This window comes from Pleurodeles waltl, chromosome 12, assembly GCF_031143425.1.
Source record: "Pleurodeles waltl isolate 20211129_DDA chromosome 12, aPleWal1.hap1.20221129, whole genome shotgun sequence".
In the NCBI taxonomy this organism is placed as follows: domain Eukaryota; kingdom Metazoa; phylum Chordata; class Amphibia; order Caudata; family Salamandridae; genus Pleurodeles; species Pleurodeles waltl.
In genome coordinates, this window is record NC_090451.1 from 6748309 (window position 1) to 6754308 (window position 6000).

The following is a 6000-nucleotide window of genomic DNA, read 5'->3' on the forward strand; positions in this document are numbered from 1 at the left end:
ACACCTGATGTTTAAAGAGTTTTTTCATTTATGTCACCAGGCCTCTGCAGTTCAGGAAAACCGACTCCTTGTTTGTGACTTTTGGACAGCCTGGAAAAGACAAGAAGGTGACTTTTATGACTCTGAGTAGGTGGATTAAGTTGTCAATTTTTCTGGCTTTGCAATGCTTTTTAGAATATCTTCCAGTTCAGGGATGGTCTACGAGAGGAATGGCCACCTCCTGGGTTGAATTCCAGTGAGTAACAATCTAGGAAATTCCTAGGGTGGCTACTTGGTCCTCAGAGCATACATTTGTCAAGCATTATGGCTTAATAATTTTTCTGTTTTGCATTTGAGTACCAATGTTTTGAACTCTGCATTACCCTTAGTCCATCTTGTCTTTGTCACAAACATTACATCCTGCCCACCTTCCCATCAGTCCTTTGGCAAGGGCTTGGCACCCAGGTTGGGTGCATGGGGCTAGCATTTAAGGATCCTCCTGTTCTTTCTTCCTGTTGGAAGGTGACATCACCTTACTTTGTAATGACTGTCACAAGGACGCAATGGACTAAGGCTAATGAAGATTACCAATAAGTAACCAACGCATCACCACTGTTTCTGAATGTGCGTGGCTCATTCCGCAGGACTAGTTCTTTGTATGATTCCTGGATTTTCAGAAGCCCTTTGATGGCAGCACCCCCACACTGAAAATTGTTTCAGCACCACTGTACAAGGGTCAGTTGTCATGCTCATCTGCGGCGTAAATTTGCATTGAAGTAGTCTAACTCCCCAGGCCTTGTCTTTTGCTCAATTTGCCTTTGTGAGTTTTCTCTCAATCACTGTCGACTTCCTTTGATCTTTCTTTCTTCTTTCACTTCACCTTCGCCTTCAGTGTATCTTTCGGCCCTCTTAAGAGACACACCCCCTTGTAGCCACTTCTATACTTCTGTCACCTAATTATTTTCCTATCCTTTCCCCTGCAATGTTGCTGATCCTAGCTATAGCATCACTATCCAGAATCTGTTCACCTGAGTTATGTTCCTCTTATCCCCACGCATCTAATAATCAGCTCTTGATCTCCCTCCACCTCTCACGAGACATAGTCTGAGGCAGTGTCTCCATCTTGGAGAGACAATCCCTTGCACTTGTGTTGTTCTACTGGCGCTGCCGGCTTGAGCTTTGGTCAGCAGTGGCAAAAGAAGGACTAATGGAAAGTGAACGTATACTGGAGCAACAGAGTGTATGGATTTATAAGAGCTTGATTAAATGATAAAAAAAGAGTTTAGTTGAGAGAAAAAATGCAACCAGGCCTGTACAGGGATTGAACCCACGACCTTGGCATTATTAGCACCACACTCTAACCAACTGAGCTAACCAGCCATGAGTACTAAAGATATCCTTTTTCCATGTAATGCACATAGATAGAAGAGTTGGTCTCACTATCGCAATTCCTTCATACTTTTCTCCTTCCGCCCCCTGTCTGGATTACAATAACAAGAGCTGTGGAGTGCTGCACGCTAGCCTCAGTGCCTCTTCTTTCACTCAATCTCACTGTGTGCTGTGATATCTTTGTAACATCGCTTGTTGCCGGAAAAAAAGGAAAGGAGGGATAGTATTTTTATTCTTTTACAACAAAACCCAAAATGCATCGGCTTGCTTGGTTATTAAGTTTACAAGGCCAGCTGCTTTTGAGATATTATAATTATAGTGGTTATTCGGCGTTGGAGGTAAGAGAGTTTTTTTTAGGTCTGGCCGTTCCTTCTGCTTCAAATTACTTGAGCTCATGTCAACAAAGTAACAACAAAACATAGCCAACGGTTCGTTGCTCAAGCCTTCCCTACTGCGCCTTCCCATGTCTCTCCTGCCGACCACAGTGCAGGAAATCTGAGTTTGCATTTGCGCGAAGAGACGTACAACACAAGAAGGCGCGCTTTTGTGCGCTGGGCACCACCCGGCCTGTGCATTCCTCACTGTCGTGAGATCAGTTTACTCAGCAGAGCATGACGCTGCAATTGGTTAGTAGGGCAGGCCTGACCAGAATAGTATATTTGGGGTCATGTATTTGATTGCATTTTTAAAACAGTAACAGAACTTAACTGCAATGTTTAAATAGGTCTAGACATATTTAAACAGTGTCAATTTAATAGAAGAATTGTGGACAATTCAGAGGGGAGGCACCAATGTTTTTTTTCCCCATTGGGTGGATGCGGCATTAAAGAGTTTGAAGACCACTGGTCTAAGTGGACACTAATATACCTGGATGCTCCTGAATCCTAGCAACAGATGCCAGCAAACCTGGCTGGAGAGCTACTGTGTTGGACTGATCCTGTCAATTCAAGTGGTCTTTCCTAGAGAGTCGGAGGTCATGGAAATAGATGGAGTTGATGGTAATCTACAGGGCTTTGAAGTTTTCCCATCATCATCTGTCTCAAAAAAATGTGCTAGTAAAGACAGAGAATAAGGTAGCTGTCTTTTACATTAACCAACAGTGAAGCATGCATTCAAAATCCTTCAATGCAATAGCAGAACAATTGGGTTATTGGGCAGAGATCAACCTGTTGCACACGTCGGCAGTACACATCAAGGGCACCGACAATGTGATGGCAGACAGCTGGAGGTTTCCAAATTTGCTGGAGTTGACGTTATCCAGGTCGTTGTTTTGAGAGATATGCCGAGAGTTTGTGAAACCCTTTCTGGATCTCTTTTCAAACAAGGACAATGCTCATCTTTGTCGATTCTGATCCAGGCTTCCGGAACAAGGAGCCTAGGTAGTGGACGTATTGGTGATAAAGTGGCTGAGAAGTCTCCTTTATACATTCCCCCACTTTTTATTGATCCAGATGGTTCTCTTCAAGTCTCAGCCGGGGGGAGGGAACTTTATTCTTGTGGGCCCTTATTGGCCAGAGATGTCATGGTTTCCTCTTCTGAACCCCTGGCTCTTCTACCTCCTTGAGTACTGCTCAAGTGTGTCTCTGTCAGAACGTCGTCCCTGACCTTCTTGCTCCAACTCACTCTATCGCTTTGGAGGTTGAGAAGTCTGGACTGCTAGCAAAGGGTCTTTCCTCTTCCTTAGTGGAGTTAATTCAGCACTCCAGCAGGCCTTCTACTTCGAAGTCTTACTCAAAGAACTGGAAGTCTTTTGAGACGTGATGTTCTGCTCATGATCTTTTGGCACCTACCTGTAGTTTGTCTGCTATTTTGCATTTTCTTCTGAATGGGTTTCACTTGAATCTCTTTCCACTCTGAAAGCTCATTGCTTTGCGATAAAGGTTTTTAGGGACTTTTCTGTACCTTCGTCGATGTTACAATCTTTGGTGTCTAGACTGTTCTGATCTTTTGTCAATTGTAAGACCAGTTGAAAAATCCCTTTTCTCCAACTCAGAATCTTCCTACTCTTTTATAGGCTTTGCAATTTTATCTCTTTGAGGATCTGGATACTGTAGACATAAAGATTGTTTCCTATAAAGTTATTTTCCTATTTCCTATCATCTTGCTGAGAACAATTGGGGAGCTGGGAGCCTTAAAATGCTGTCCTCTCTTCATTTGATACTTTGGAAGATGGGGTAACTTTAAGGCCTAGCCTTACCTTTGCTGCAAAGGTTAAGTCTATTTTTGATAGATCTTAGGAAATAATTCTTCCTTCTTTCATTCCCTCTCCTTCCTCTCCGGAGGAATATTTTCTGAATACACCTGATGTTTAAAGAGTTTTTTTCATTTATGTCACCAGGCCTCTGCAGTTCAGGAAAACCGACTCCTTGTTTGTGACTTTTGGACAGCCTGGAAAAGACAAGAAGGTGACTTTTATGACTCTGAGTAGGTGGATTAAGTTGTCAATTTTTCTGGCTTTGCAATGCTTTTTAGAATATCTTCCAGTTCAGGGATGGTCTACGAGAGGAATGGCCACCTCCTGGGTTGAATTCCAGTGAGTAACAATCTAGGAAATTCCTAGGGTGGCTACTTGGTCCTCAGAGCATACATTTGTCAAGCATTATGGCTTAATAATTTTTCTGTTTTGCATTTGAGTACCAATGTTTTGAACTCTGCATTACCCTTAGTCCATCTTGTCTTTGTCACAAACATTACATCCTGCCCACCTTCCCATCAGTCCTTTGGCAAGGGCTTGGCACCCAGGTTGGGTGCATGGGGCTAGCATTTAAGGATCCTCCTGTTCTTTCTTCCTGTTGGAAGGTGACATCACCTTACTTTGTAATGACTGTCACAAGGACGCAATGGACTAAGGCTAATGAAGATTACCAATAAGTAACCAACGCATCACCACTCTTTCTGAATGTGCGTGGCTCATTCCGCAGGACTAGTTCTTTGTATGATTCCTGGATTTTCAGAAGCCCTTTGATGGCAGCACCCCCACACTGAAAATTGTTTCAGCACCACTGTACAAGGGTCAGTTGTCATGCTCATCTGCGGCGTAAATTTGCATTGAAGTAGTCTAACTCCCCAGGCCTTGTCTTTTGCTCAATTTGCCTTTGTGAGTTTTCTCTCAATCACTGTCGACTTCCTTTGATCTTTCTTTCTTCTTTCACTTCACCTTCGCCTTCAGTGTATCTTTCGGCCCTCTTAAGAGACACACCCCCTTGTAGCCACTTCTATACTTCTGTCACCTAATTATTTTCCTATCCTTTCCCCTGCAATGTTGCTGATCCTAGCTATAGCATCACTATCCAGAATCTGTTCACCTGAGTTATGTTCCTCTTATCCCCACGCATCTAATAATCAGCTCTTGATCTCCCTCCACCTCTCACGAGACATAGTCTGAGGCAGTGTCTCCATCTTGGAGAGACAATCCCTTGCACTTGTGTTGTTCTACTGGCGCTGCCGGCTTGAGCTTTGGTCAGCAGTGGCAAAAGAAGGACTAATGGAAAGTGAACGTATACTGGAGCAACAGAGTGTATGGATTTATAAGAGCTTGATTAAATGATAAAAAAAGAGTTTAGTTGAGAGAAAAAATGTAACCAGGCCTGTACAGGGATTGAACCCACGACCTTGGCATTATTAGCACCACACTCTAACCAACTGAGCTAACCAGCCATGAGCACTAAAGATATCCTTTTTCCATGTAATGCAGATAGATAGAAGAGTTGGTCTCACTATCGCAATTCCTTCATACTTTTCTCCTTCCGCCCCCTGTCTGGATTACAATAACAAGAGCTGTGGAGTGCTGCACGCTAGCCTCAGTGCCTCTTCTTTCACTCAATCTCACTGTGTGCTGTGATATCTTTGTAACATCGCTTGTTGCCGGAAAAAAAGGAAAGGAGGGATAGTATTTTTATTCTTTTACAACAAAACCCAAAATGCATCGGCTTGCTTGGTTATTAAGTTTACAAGGCCAGCTGCTTTTGAGATATTATAATTATAGTGGTTATTCGGCGTTGGAGATAAGAGAGTTTTTTTTAGGTCTGGCCGTTCCTTCTGCTTCAAATTACTTGAGCTCATGTCAACAAAGTAACAACAAAACATAGCCAACGGTTCGTTGCTCAAGCCTTCCCTACTGCGCCTTCCCATGTCTCTCCTGCCGACCACAGTGCAGGAAATCTGAGTTTGCATTTGCGCGAAGAGACGTACAACACAAGAAGGCGCGCTTTTGTGCGCCGGGCACCACCCGGCCTGTGCATTCCTCACTGTCGTGAGATCAGTTTACTCAGCAGAGCATGACGCTGCAATTGGTTAGTAGGGCAGGCCTGACCAGAATAGTATATTTGGGGTCATGTATTTGATTGCATTTTTAAAACAGTAACAGAACTTAACTGCAATGTTTAAATAGGTCTAGACATATTTAAACAGTGTCAATTTAATAGAAGAATTGTGGACAATTCAGAGGGGAGGCACCAATGTTTTTTTTCCCCATTGGGTGAATGCGGCATTAAAGAGTTTGAAGACCACTGGTCTAAGTGGACACTAATATACCTGGATGCTCCTGAATCCTAGCAACAGATGCCAGCAAACCTGGCTGGAGAGCTACTGTGTTGGACTGATCCTGTCAATTCAAGTGGTCTTTCCTAGAGA